This window comes from Mustela nivalis, assembly GCF_964662115.1.
Source record: "Mustela nivalis genome assembly, chromosome: X".
NCBI lineage: Eukaryota > Metazoa > Chordata > Mammalia > Carnivora > Mustelidae > Mustela > Mustela nivalis.
Genome location: NC_139040.1, coordinates 123,695,113 through 123,709,846, shown reverse-complemented (window position 1 = coordinate 123,709,846; position 14,734 = coordinate 123,695,113). Strand labels below are relative to the sequence as shown.

At 43.7% G+C, this 14,734-nt stretch overlaps 1 protein-coding gene across 2 annotated transcripts in view; it reads left to right on the top strand.

The window, feature by feature from the left end:
- The first annotated feature begins 2,060 nt into the window (after positions 1 to 2,060).
- RAB9A (RAB9A, member RAS oncogene family) overlaps positions 2,061 to 14,734 on the top strand; it is a 32,577-nt gene continuing 19,903 nt past the window's right edge. Inside the window, exons 1-3 of one of the 2 annotated variants that reach the window (XM_082717060.1) lie at positions 2,061 to 2,182; positions 8,756 to 8,826; positions 10,179 to 10,503. The gene's annotated coding sequence lies outside the window, so the exon portion shown is untranslated. Of the gene's footprint in view, positions 2,183 to 8,755; positions 8,827 to 10,178; positions 10,504 to 14,734 lie in introns of those variants that run through there. The other variant, XM_082717061.1, reaches the window with a different exon arrangement.

Below are 14,734 nucleotides of genomic sequence, written 5' to 3'. Positions count from 1 at the left end.
GGTTTTTAGTATATTCACAAAGTTGTACAACCATCACCATCATCTAATTCCGGAGCATTTCCATCACCCCTGACCAAAAACACCTTAAACCCATTAGTGGTTACGAGCCATTCTTCTCTCCCTCGAGCCCCTGGGAACCACTAACCTACTTTCTGTCTCTAAGGATTTGCCAACCCTGGACATTCCACATCAGTGGAGTCATGTAATCTGTGGCCTTTTGTGTCTGGCTTCTTTCACGTGGTTTTTTTGTTTTGTTTTGTTTTGTCTTAACTCGATAAATAAACCACATTTTACTAACCAAGGGGACTGTACTGGCCTTTATTTAAGGCGCAGCTTTAACTGAATTTACGTACATAATTTAACACTTACGTCTGTCATAATTGCACTTCTTCAAATTTTTATGTCAATATAATCACATGTTAAAACTTGACATTTTGAAAGACAAAAAAAAAACCCCACTCATCTACAAGATAAAGGTCACAAGATTTTTTTCTTTAAGAAAAGGGAAATAGGGCACCTGGGTGGCTCAGTGGTTAAGCCGCTGCCTTCGGCTCAGGTCATGATCTCAGGGTCCTGGAATCGAGTCCCGCATCGGGCTCTCTGCTCAGCAGGGGCCTGCTTCCTTCCCTTCCCCTCTCTCTGCCTGCCTCTCTGCCTGCTGTGATCTCTCTCTGTCAAATAAATAAATAAAATCTTTAAAAAAAAAAAAAAGAAAAGAAAAGGGAAATAGATGGGGTGCCTGGGTGGCTCAGTGGGTTAAAGCCTCTGCCTTCCATTTGGGTCATGATTCCAGGGTTCTGGGATCAAGCCCCGCATCGGGCTCTCTGCTTAGGAGGGAGCCTGCTTCCCCCTCTCTCTCTGCCTGCCTCTCAACCTACTTGTGATCTCTGTCAAATAAATAAATAAAATCTTAAAAAAAAATAGAAAAGGGAAATATGGATGTTTTCCACCACTTATTTTAGTTGGCGAAGTAGAGTTCAATCAGCTCTCATCACTATCACCACTGTTCCAGCCAAGACTTGTAGCCATTGCTTAGTGAGGACCAAAGTGAGGAATTCTTAGCAATTCTTATACCACATACCATGTGGTATAAAATTATTGTGCCTCTGAATTAAATGGCTTGAAAACAAAAAGAATTACATGGCTTATTTTATTCATTCATTCATTCATTCACTCATTTATAGGATTTCATTTATTCATTTGACAGAGAGGGAGATAGCACAAGCAGGGGGAACAGCAGAGGGAGAAGCAGTCTCCCTTCTGAGCAGGGAGCCCAATGCGGGACTTGATCCCAGGACTCCGGGATCATGACCTGAGCCAAAGGCTGATGCCCAACTGATGAAGCCCCCCAGGCGTCCAGTATATGGCTTGTTTTAAAGTAGTCGGTTCCTCACACAATTTATTATATCTCTAGGCAGAGAGATTTCACACTTAGCTTGTCCTGTGAATTTTCTCCATTCTGTCTCTCCTCTATTTTATCACGGCTTCGTAAGTTATTTGTAGATATGTTTTTTTCCCCCTTGATTGTCCTTTAAGTTCCTTGTGTACCTCTTAGGTATGTCTGTATCCCTCAAAGGCCCAAGATGAACTCTGGGCATGGTAGATGCTTAATGCAATTTTGTAAAATAGGTTTTTACTTAGAGTGGAATTTCAGTGAGTTCATATGTGTTTCTCTTCTACATCTGCTGCCCCATGCTTTGGAAGCACTGTATCTAACTCTAATAAAACTGGATCACATATTACGATGGTTAATGTTTCAAACCCACTCTCCAAAAAAAAAAATAATAATTTATTCAAAATAAATTTATTTCACTCATGGCATTTGAAACTTACCAAATTAATGAAAGAGAGCCTTGAGTCATAAGGGTTGTGTTAGATTGTATTATTGCTCAAGTATTTGATGACCTCCCCAGTGAGACAATTCTGGAAAACCATACCACTTAGATCAAATTTGCCATGTGATTTGCACTGCCCTATCCCTTTAGAAGGATTGTACATCCTAGTGTGTAACTTGCTTTGGCCAAGGACATACGGGTAGAAATGATGCATGTCACTTCCAGGTAGAAGCTTTAAGAGCCAACCAGCCAATGAGAATTGCGGTTTATCCACAGTTTTATCCGCCCGGGTCCAGAGGGAACACAACATGGAATGGAACCACAGCTGACCTGTAACAGACATTAAGGTGAGAAATAAATCTTTGTTTTTATAAGCCACTGAGATTTGGTGGGGGTGGGAGGGTCCACCTTTGTTTCCTTTTATCTTTTCTTTCCTTTCTTTTTTTTTTTTTTTTTTTTTTCAACCACAGCATGGCTAAGCCTAGACTGATCAACACAAAAGTGTTAAGGGAGATATAACTCCAATTACCTGAACGTATATTACAACACAGGAAGTTTGCAGTAGATGATCTGTAGGATATCTTCTGACTTTGTACTGTTCAAAGTTTGTACAGTTGAGTCTTGAATAGCATAGGTTTGAACTTCTCAGGCCCATTTAGACATGGATTTATTAAAAAAAGATTTTATTTGTTTATTTGACAGAGAGCACAAGTAGGCAGAGAGGCAGGCAGAGGAAGAGAGAGAAGCAGGCTCCCTGCTGAGCAGAGAGCCTGATGCAGAGCTTGATCCCAGGACCCTGAGATCATGACCTGAGCCAAAGGCAGATGCTTAACCAACTTGAGCCATGTTTAGGTGCCCCTAAACATGGATTTTTTAAAAAATAGAAATACAGTTACAGTACTGTAAATATATTTTCTTTCTTATGATTTTCTTAACATTTTCTTCTCTCTAGCTTACTTTATTGTAAGAACACAGTATGTAATACATATAACATACAAAATACATGTTAATCAACTGCTTATATTATTGGTAAGGCCTCTGGTGAACAGTAGGGTATTAGTAGTTAAGTTTTGGGAGAGTCAAAAGTTACATGCGGGGGTGCCTGGGTGGCTCAGTGGGTTAAGCCGCTGCCTTCGGCTCAGGTCATGATCTCAGGGTCCTGGGATCGAGTCCCGCATCAGGCTCTCTGCTCAGCAGGGAGCCTGCTTCCTTCTCTCTCTCTCTGCCTGCCTCTCAGTGTACTTGTAATTTCTCTCTGTCAAATAAATAAATAAAATCTTTAAAAAAAAAAGTTACATGCAGATTTTTGACAGTATGGGAGTCAGTGCCCAAAGTGCCACATTGTTCAAGTGTCAACTGTAGTTTCAAATAAAGACATCACCTTGTTCTAATGTAGAAAAGGCATTTCTTGGGGGAGATATTGAATTGTTTTAAGAGGCAAGGCTGGAGTATTGAGTTTGGACAGAGGACAGAAACAATGGGAGTTCACAACATGAATGGCCCACTGCCAGGCGCTAGGTATGGCCACTGGCCCCCTCTGTGGTCACTGGATACCAGGGGCCACGACTGCACGTGCCAGAATGAGCTTCCACCTATTCCAGCATCTCTGTGTTCCCTGCCTAAGATTCAGATCTTCAAAGAGAGTATCTGATTGGCCAGTCTTGGGTCTCATGCCCTGTGTTCTTGTTGCCAGGGTTCTGGAAGAGCAGGTATCTAAGAATCTGGCCTTTAGAGCTATTATAATGAAAAGACTCACAAAACCGTTGTCTCCCGAACAGAAGGGCCTTCAGGTGCTAAGCAAAACCTCTTCTCCCCAACCCCCCGACATTCCCAAAAGATAAGCAAACTTTACAACTCCTAAGTGTATTTCTTCCTGAGGCAGGCTTTCCTTTTCTCCACTAAGCTAGTCCCATTTTCTGTTATGTTTATTTCTAAATGTTTTCTAATTTTGCTATTGGAATTGCTATCTTTTTGAATTTTCATTTCCTGTGTTTGTCGGTTATATAAATGGAATTTATTTTTGTTAACATTTTTTTCTAGCCACTCTCTCGGTCCATTTGGGTGGCTATTACAAAGTATCGTTGACTGGGAGGCTTATAAACCACAGAAATTTATTTCTCACAGTTCTGGAGGCTGGGAGACGCAGATCTGCTGGCAGACTTGGTGTCTGTTGAGAGCCCGTGTTCAGGTTCATCGATGGCCCTGTTTTCACAGTGTCCTCAGATGGTGGAAGGGATGAGGGAGTTCTGTGAGGTGTTTTTTTGTTGTTGTTTGTTTGTTTTAAAGATTTTTTATTTATTTGACAGAGAGACAGAGAGAGATCACAAGTAGGCAGAGAAAGAGGAGGAAGCAGACTCCCCACTGAGCATAGAGCCTGTCACAGGGCTTGATCCCAGGACGCTGAGATCATGACCTGAGCTGAAGGCAGAGGCTTAACCCACTGAGCCACCCAGGCGCCCCTGTGAGGTGTTTTTTATAAGGGCCCTGATCTCAGGGTGAAGGCTTCACCGTCATGACCTAATCACCTCCCAAAGGCTGCACCTGCTGATACCATTACATTGGGGGTTAGGATTTCAACCCCTGGATTTGAGGGGACACCAGCATCTAGTCTACAGTAAGCTGCCTTGTTGAATTCTCTGAATGAATTCTCTCTAAATGCTAAGTTTTCCATAGAGTCCTTTTGAATTTCCAGGCATGTTGTCTGTGTTGAATACAGTTTCGTTGCTCCCTTTGCAGTCCTAATACTTATTCTTTCTTTTATTTCTGTGTGCTGTGCCCTCCAGGGCCGTGTAAATAGAGTCCTTGCGGCAGACACAGTTCTCATTTTCCTGTTTCCAAGGGCATACTTACAGAGTGCCTGGGTGGCTCAGTTGCTTAAACATCTGAGTCCTGATTTTGGCTCAGGTCATGATCTGCGGGTTGTGAGACTGACCCCCACAGCGGGCTCCATGCTGAGCGTGGAGCCCACTTGCGATTCATTCTCTCTCTCTTTCTCGCCCTCTGATGCTCCCCATCTCTAAAAGAAAAGGGGGGCATACTTACAGATTTTAACCATTAAGAATGACACTTGGTACCGGTTTTTAGGAGATACTCTTTGTGAGGTTAAGGAATCTCCCTTCTCTTCCTGGTTTGCTGAGATCACCCATCAACGAGTGGGTGTTGAATTTTATTGAATGCACTCTCTCCATCTGTGGACTTGACTGTGTGCTTTCTTCTTCCTTTAAATTATTAATATTTGTGTTTTAAGAGAGAGTGCACGCACATGCACCAACAGGGGTGGGGTGGGGCAGAGGGAGAGGAGAGGGAGAACTGTCAGCAGGCTCCACACCCATATAGAACTGAAGCAGGGCCCGGTCCCACCATCCTGAGACCATGACCTGAGCTGAAATCTAGAGTTGGACGCTTCACCAACCGAGCCACCCAGGTGCTCCTAAACTGCTAATGTTAAAACACCCTTGCATCCCTGGGCGCCTGGGTGGCTCCGTGGGCTGAGGCCTCTGCCTTCAGCTCAGGTCATGATCTCAGGGTCCTGGGATCCAGTCCTGCATCGGGCTCTCTGCTCAGTGGGGAGACCGCTTCCCCCCTCTCTCTCTGCCTGCCTCTGCCTGCTTGTGATCTCTCTCTGTCAAGTAAATAAATAAAATCTTTAAAATAAATAAATAAATAAAATCTTAAAACAAACAAAAAAAAACACCCTTGTATCCCTGAGATACACACAAATTGGCAAGACATTACATTATATTGTTTTGTTTTCTCTTGATTATTAGTCACTTTTTGTTGCCTCTTTGCATGCCTAACATTTTTTGTTGAATGCTGGACGTTGTGTATAAATGCTCTAGACGGTATCTTCCACGGCTGAGGGTTCCCTCTGTCCTCTATTAGGCAGAGAGGGTGAGAGATTTAACACTTTAGCCCAATCAGGGGTTGGGTTTAGAATGAGCCTGGCTCCAGCTATGGCCAGGAGCTTGTACAAACTTGGATTATTATGTCTACCAGGATGGCCATGAGGGGAGGAGATGAGAGAATAAGAAGTTGATTATGTGAGTGCAACAGTGTTCTCAGGCTTCAACCAAGACGGGCAAGAAAGCTGCCGATGGGTGTTGGGTACTCAGTCATCTGGCGGTGGGTTGGTGGGAAGAGGAGCACTTCCACATTACCGTCCTGAGTTCTAAGAACAACACGAAGTTCTGGACGTGTCTGTGGGTTTGGGAGGGGTTCTGTTTAAAGGGAAAAGTTGCAAGATACCTGAATTTTTGTCTTGCCTAACTATAATAGCCGAAAGCAAAGATTACATTTGGATGCCATAGAAGTACTTCTAAAGGGTGCTTACAATTCCTTTGCTAAAAAATTTCTACTTATTGTTCGAAAAAAATACTGTAAAATGGAATTCAAAATATAAATAAAAATTACCCAGAATCCTGCTGCCCTAACAATTCAACTGTTTTGGTTTTCCTTGCTGCTTACCATTCCTTTTTAAATGAACACTCTTATGGAGAAACACACACACACACGCACACTCACACTTTTTATGTAACCTAACCATGGTGTGTGCCCGGAAGTTTCCTTCTACTGCCTTTAAAAGTAAAGTTCAGTTTATAACTCACATTCATCAGGAAATCAGCAAAGGGATCAGATTCCCCACTTCTGAAATTTACATCTCTGCATTGTAATGCCTATTCCATTCTGCCACCGTAATTACCGGAGTTAAGTTATGCTTAGAGTGTGGTAGAGAAAGAGCATCACTATTCAAAATGCCCTTAATACTTTTAAGAGAATTCCTTAGAGCTAACTGTGGCTGAAGAAACAATTATAATTTTGGTTTTTTCCATCAATTTTGAAGATTTCCTAATAGTTTGCATCTTTTCTTTATTTAGAATTTTTTTGAGTGCTACTATGTGCTAGGTTCTTAGGGAACCGCTTATCTCTCAGCTGGTACGCCTCTTCCGCAGCCCTTCCCACTGCTGCTTGCTCATCTTGAGGGCTCAGCACAAGTCCCCGGATTCATGCCTTCTTGGGTACTCTCCCCCTGTATTCCCAGTGACTGCACCTTGTTTATTTCCTTCAAGGACCTTAATCCAGTTGTAACTGTACGTGTGTTTAGTTGCTTACTCAGTGTTTCCCTCACTCTTCTGAGCTGCCCTGAGGAAGGGATTGGATCTATTTCATTCACCAAGGAAAGGTCATATGTTATGAACACAGCTGGTAGATGGGAGCAAAAATTCAGGGAGGGTGCTTGGGGACACCCCTTGAGTTCCTTCTGCATCTTATCTACCACTGTATTATCAGTACTTGGCACCGTGTGGCCACTCCCTATATATTTGTTGAATATATAAGTATTAACATGAAATGACTTTTCATTTCCCAGAAAATCTTAAGACCACCCAAGGGAAGAGGGTAGATGTGTGTCTATACCGCAGACATTGGAAGGGTTTGGACTGATGTGGTGGTTACCCACAAACTTGGGGGGCACCAGGTGGAGGAAGCATTTTGGTGGCTTTTGATTCCGAGGTGGCCATTCAACATTAGCCATTGTACAGAGCTCATGGGACCCATGAAGGAATATATGTTCTATCATGGCTGCAAGTCGGACTTTCTCCATTTGATTGTAACAAGCTGAAGATCACAAATCCTGAGAGTTTCTTACTGACGATCTAGAGATTAAGGATGATTGTACCATTCATTCATTTTCTGATTTACTACTCCTTTTCAATATTTATTGAAATATTTCCATATTTACCAAATATTTATTTATTTATTCAATACTGAAAATAAATATTGAAATTACTCAATACTTATTTATATAAGAAATGTTTCCGGGGCACCTGGGTGGCTCAGTTGGTTAAGCATTTGTCTTTGCCTCAGGTAATGATCCCAGGGCCCTGGGATCAAGCCCTGCATCAGGCTCCCTGCTCAGCAGGGAGTATGCTTCTCCCTCTTCCTCTTCCCCTCCCCCCAGATCATGTGCACTCTCTCCCTCTCTCTCTCAAATAAATAAACAAAATTGTAAAAAAAAAAAAAAAAGAAAGAAAGAAAGAAAAGTGTTTCCTCCACTGGATTGGGATTTTTTTGCCTTCATATACTATTGATAACATTCTTTATCACTTATTGTATGTTGTTACTTATTTTCACTCTGACTTTAAAGCCAAATATAATGCATTTCGAATTACTTTTTATGCTTTTCTCCCTTCTTAGTACAGGTATGCAAGTACATCTATGTAATACTGAGAACAAATCTCTTATTTTGGTCAACGATTTAGGGAAAATATAAAATTTATAATTATTGAGATAGGTCATTTAATGGTCAAATTGCCTACCATGGAGTTCCATGTTTTTCCTTGTATGTGAAATGTATAATCAATTCAGGTAGGTCAGTATTTATGAAACCTGAGTTTGGGGCCCACTTATTTATAGGTTTTCCTCAGAGATACCAGAGATGATTTCTTTCAGACTCCAGCTGGAAATGGGGTATTAACTTCCAGTGCTCACAGTGGTAAGCAGGTGTCATTTAACGAAAGAAAACATGAATGCTTAGCAACCTTGACCTCTTTCTCCTCCACGAGTGATGCAATGGGTGTTTACAGAATATAAAGACAAAAATCTTAGTTAGATGAAGTGAGTCAAATGAGATCAATTTTTAAATGTTTTTCACCAATAAACAAGTTCATGGAGCAAAAGAGATAGACACCATCTATCTAACTTGTGTCCTGTTGCCGAACGCACACATCTGACAACAAAAATCCCCCAAACTTGCCCTTCAGGGAAAAGTCTTTTGACCCACCCTACTCTTGCACTGTCAAATTAATCAGGCAAAGAACGGAATGGTGGGAAAGACCTGAATATATGAATATTCTTAAGTGTCAGTTATCTAGTGTCTAAGTAATAGTTATTTCAGGAAAAGTAACTCCTTATTCTTTCTTCAGGTGCTGACAAAAAGCTATACTCAGATGTTTGTATGCCTTGCTTACATTTTGGAACAGCCCAAGAATCACTGGTAGGACATTCTTAGAACCCCTTTTTGGAAAACTCTTGAGTTTCCCAAGGCTTACTTTAAGATTTTTTTAAAAAATTTGACAGAGAGAGAGAGAGAGAGAGCGCGCAGAGTGAGCGAGAGAGAACATGAGTGGGGGGAAGGGGCAGACAGAGAGGGAAAAGCAGGCTCCCCACTGAGCAGGGAGCCCAGGCAGTACTCAGGGCTCCATCCTAGGACCCCTGGATCATGACCTGAGCCGAAGGCAAGCGCTTAACCGACTGAGCCACCCAGGCGCCCCTTTAAAAATTTTTTAAAAATTATTTTTATTTTAATTTTTTTACTTTAAATCAAGATACAATAATTCTGTAGGAGCTCTTGTTAATAGCTGGTTGGTATTAGCAGTTGCAGAAATTAAAGTGCATCACTCCCTGACTATGATATGATATCCAGTTTTCAGGTAGACTTTCCTTAGTGATCCTGTGGATTGCTTATTGCAATTTAGTTCAATGTACACAACACTATATATTTTTTTCTTTGGGAAAATTAATTCTAATGTTCTTATATGTTTTATCGTGTAGTTTTAATTATTTTGTGTTTAAAATAAGATAATATCTTTCCCCTCCCTATTTTCAAGAGATTTATATTAAAAAAGATTTATAATTTATAAACCTTTACTCATATTTCCTTGGGAAAATATCCTATATGCATTAAAAAATAGATTTCTTTATAAAAGAAAAAAAATCACTTAAGCTCAAACTAGAACTCAATCTTTATTACAGGTCCCACTGTCCCACTGTTGTAAAATTACCTTTTATACTTGGGAGAAACTCTCTTATATATACTTTTTCTAGTGCTGAATGAAAAGACTACATTAGATTCTTTCGCTGAAAATGACTCCCTAAAGAGCCAGAGGTTATTTAATGATTGTGGGCCCAGCAAATCATAAAAGTGAGGTCCTTCTCTTGCAATACAAATCAATGAAATATATACCACAAAGTATACTTACTGAGAGGTCAGTAAAAGTCCCTCCAGAGACTTGTATCATAAAAACCATGCCCTCAACTCCGTATATAAAGTGAGGGATTCCATATATAACAAGAGCTTTTCCAATACAATCTTTCTCCACTACTGTTTTATATTTAGAGATAACAGAGGCGGAATTTAAAAAGATTACGGAAAAGTTTTACATTTACTTTTTATAAAAATTCCTGTTATTCCACGATGTCACAGCTGCTTCCATTTTTCTTCTCCATTTCCATATTCGTTTTCTTATGGTAATCACAAAAACCTGCGATTGTGCTGTTGCGATCTGTTTATTTCCACTTTACGTAAACTTGTAAAGAAAACTATTATTTCGTGCTCTCTCTCGCCAGGACGCAGCTGAGGACACGAGGAGTCGCCAACCCCAAGAAAATCCATGATTTAGCGCGAAGACTCGCACTCGGGGAGAGAAGGTGAGGGCGGGCCGTACCGCGGCCTCGAGGCCCCGCCTCCCGGGACCCCACCGCCCAGGCTCCGCCTCCCCGGGCCCCGCCCCGGCCCGCCGCCATGTTGTTCCCTTGGCGCTGGACGTGAGCAGCCGGAGTTGCACCCGGGCAGAGCTACGGTCTCCTGGCAGCCTACCCCCGACCTTCTCTCCTCGTTGCACCCGGACGGGCCAGTCGGGAGCTCCCCGGGCGTCCTCTGTGTGGCCACGAAGTGAGTGGAGCGCGGACGCCCCTCGGGGCGGGTCGGGGGCCGCAGCAGGGCGCGCCAGCGTCGGGCGCGCGAGCGTCAGGGTCTGGGGGGCGCGTGGACTCCGAGTGCGGCCTGGCCCTCGGCAGCTGGGGCGGGGGCTGCGCGCGCTCGCGGGGCGATCGTCCGGCTCGGGACGGGGGACGGCTTGGTGCCTCCTGTCTCCTACTGGCTGACGCAGGAGAAAAGACGAGTTCCCACACCCACGCAACCCGAGGAGAGGGACACACACCCAAACACGCGGGGACACATGGAGAGACGCCCGGACATCTGGAAGACACACGGGGACACGCGCAAGCACCCGGGGGAAGAGAGATCCATTAGCACGGGACGCGCACGGACCCAGACGCCCGGGGAGAGCGACACGTACGCACGTTCTCGCGGTGGGGGTGGGGTGGCGTGGGAGAGGTCCACACACAACACCCCGGAAAACACACACACAGACGCGCACACACACACACACAAATACCCCCAGCCCCGCGGGGACACACATTTGCACCAGCCTTTCCCCCAGCCGTTCCAGGACACACACACATCCACGCACCCCAGCCCAACCAAACCACACCGTACCCCCGAATGATTAACATAAGAGAAAGCAAAGGCGCTCGCACGGTTTGTTTTGGGCGACCTCTGACACGCTGCCTGGGTGAACATTTGCTAACGTGTTAATGGCCACTCACTTAAGGAGTTTGGAATGTAAAGCCGGTGCTGGGGGCTGGCGGCCGTCTGGGGCTTTATCTGATTGAGACTCTGGCTAAGGTTTCAGAATCGTGTTCCTTTCTTCCAACTTCGTATGTCAAGAGGCAAGATGAGCATTTAAAGTGCCGACCAAACAGTTGTGGAGGTGTTAGTTGTCTTTGTGTCGTTGTTTTTCTTTTTAAGTGATGATACATCCCGTGACCACGGGTCTTTTGAGAAATGACTTTTCTGCCAGTTTCCAAAATGTCATGTGATCACAGTCTTTTCACAAGATTTCAGCAACCCGATGAAAATCAGTAGAATTCGATTTCTTTTTTAAAATATCAAGAAAAATTCTTTACATGTTTTTCTGTTTCTCATACCATCGTAATGGGTAAAAATCCATAAACTGCCTGTAGTCTCAAAAACTATCGCGCATCCAAACTGTAGAGATGAAGGAAACCCAGAATTGTTCAGTTTTTTTCAGCCATTTAGGAAGGCTGTGCTTGTGCTCGCTTCGGCAGCACATATACTAAAATAGGATGGCTGTGCTTAGTTTCTCTTTCAGGAGCTTATGTGGAAATTACCATCGCGACTTGTCCGTAACTCTCAGTATCTTATTTAGATCCCCAAATGTAAGACAGTGGTGTGATCCGGATGCTTTTAGGATTTTTGTGTAGGCATTGTAGTAAATTCCTCTTGCTTATACTATAAAGCTTCTGGTTTGATGACTTATTTTGGAGAGTTTCTGATTTGGGGTTATTTTTGGTTTATCATTTGTGAGGTTGGAGTAGAGCAATGAAAAAACTAAGAACATCATTGGCCTCGGCTCTCTTGGAGGTTGGGGAAATACGTTAGTGCTCTTCCTGTTTTCCATTCTCCCGTGCTTTTCATTTCTTTCTATCCCCACCACTCTTTCCATGTAGACTGTAGTACTCTGGAGGCCTGAAGCCAAGTTTCTTTGGTTCTACAAGTTAATTTTTAGCCTCCCCTTGTTGCTCACCATTTCTTGGGCGGTCACTCTGGCACTGGATGTTATAGTGCATATAATTCCTGTTCATACATCATTTCACTGAATTCTCACAACAGTTTTTTTTAAAGATGTTATTTATTTATTTGAGAGAGAGACAGTGAGAGAGAGCATGAGCAAGGAGAAGGTCAGAGGGAGAAGCAGACTCCCCGTGGAGCCGGGAGCCCCATGTGGGACTCGATCCCGGGACTCTGGGATCATGACCTGAGGGGAAGGCAGTCATCCAACCAACTGAGCCACCCAGGCGTCCCTCACAACAGTTTTCTGATATTAGCTCCATTTTACTCGTGAGGAATTTGCTGGGGCCATAGGAAGGTTAGGTCTGTTTCCCAGGTAATACAAGTAGGGAAGAGGGCAGAGCCAGGATTCAAGGCAAGCCTTTGTGAGTTTTGTTTTGTTTTCATTCTTTCTTTCTTTTTAAAAAAGATTTGTAAATGTATTTATTTGAGAAAGTGAGAGCAAGAGAGATATCGGAGAGGGAGAAGCAGACTCCCCACTGAGCAGTGAGACTGATGCGGGGCTGGATCCCAGGACCCTGAGATTATGACCTGAGCCAAAGGCAGAGCTTAATCAGCTGAGCCCCACAGGCACCCCCTTTTGTGAGTTTAGAGCTGTAGTTCTCACCCTGGAGACATTTGACAATACGTGCAGGTGATTTTGGTTCTCACCTGAGAGGGAGTGCTGCTGGCTGGCATCTAGTGGGTCGAGGCTGTAGATGCTGCCGAGCATCCTAGAGCGCTCAGCACAGCCCTCCACAACGCAGACTGGTCTGGCCCAAAGTGTCCCTAATGCCAGGATTGAGAAACCCTGCTCTACAGCAGTCTGTGTAACTCCGGGGCTAACACATTTCAGGGCTTGTGTAGTTCTTCAACTGCAAGGTCATTTTTCCTATTTAGGATATCTCCTAATCATTTTTAAGAAAGAGCAGTGGGGAAAATTTAAGAACTTGAAGAATTTCCCTTGACCAAGAGACGTATTCATTCATTTGAAAGACTAAGGAGGGAGCAGATCATTTCTGATAACAGAATCTTTTCTTTTTAAAGATTGATTGATTGATTTTAGAGAGTGCATGTATGCGGGCAGAGGAAGGGGCAGAAGGGGAGGGAGAGAAAATCCTCAAGCAAGACTCCCCACCGAGTAGGGCGATCCATGCAGGCAGGGCTCTATCCCAGGACCCCGAGGTCATGACCTGGGCCAAAATCAAGAGTCGGACCAGCTGACTGAGCCACCCAGGTGCCCCCAGAATCTTTTTTTTTTTTAAGAGGTTTTATTCTTTCATTTTAGAGAGCGATGGAGCATGGGAGCAGGGGAGGGGCAGAGGAGGAGGGAGAGAGAATCCCAAGCGGACTGCGCTGAGCACAGAGCCCGCCGCCAGGCTTGATCCCACAGCCGTGAGATCATGACCTGACATGAAACCAAGAGTTGGGTGCTCAGCTGAGCCACACAGGTGCCCCCAGAATCGGTTTTTTTTTTTTTCCTTTTTGTAAGGCAAAAGTGTCAAAAAGAACTTGAGAGCCATTTCAGAGCTGTTGAAATAGACTTAGGGGTTTGGTTTCTGAATTATTCCAGTTGTCAATAATCACCGGCAGTCTGTTGGGCACTGATCGGAAGGTGCTGGTGATAGGAAGGATAATAGGGAGTCACCAACTCTGTGAAGCTTACAGTCTAATCATAATCAGAAGAGCAGACTCTGACTCTGCCCGAGAGTAAAATTTATTGCCTGGGCTACTCAAGGTCAGAGGCTAGGTGTCATTAAGAAACAAAACAGCTGTACACCAACTCACAGGTACCTGTGCGCCATTTACTCTGACTTAGGTGAAATGGGGAAGCAGTTGATGTATTTCTTTTTTCTCTCCCTTTTTTAAGATTTTATTTATTTATTTATTTATTTGAGAGAGGGAGAGAGATCACAAGTAGGCAGAGCGGCAGGGAGAGGGAGAAGCAGACTCCCTGCTGAGGTAGGAGCCCAGTGTGGGGCTCGCTCCCAGGACCTCAGGATCATGACCTGAGCCAAAGGTAGACGCGTAACCAACTGAGCCCCTAAGGCGCCCCTGATGTGTTTCTGATAGCTTTTTAGGTTGACCACATCTGAATATTTACAAGAATCAAATCAAGAAGCCATTCTTGTTGAGCATAAAATTCTTCCTTACATTTAGCCTTAGTTACGCATGCATTTTATCATGGAAATCAAGAAATAAATGATGAAATTTTTTTTTAAGATTTTATTTCTTTATTTGACAGACAGAGATCACAAGTAGGCAGAGAAGCAGGCAGAGAGAGGGGAGGACGCAGACTCCCTGCCGGGCAGAGCCTGATGCGGGGCTCCATCCCAGGACCCTGGGATCATGACCTGAGCTAAAGGCAGAGGCTTTAACCCACTGAGCCACCTAGGCGCCCCTAAATGATGAAATTTTTTTAGAAAACGACCTTTGCATCATTTTTTTTTTCCTGTTGTTTTCCAGCCATTTCACCATACCTCTCTAAGAT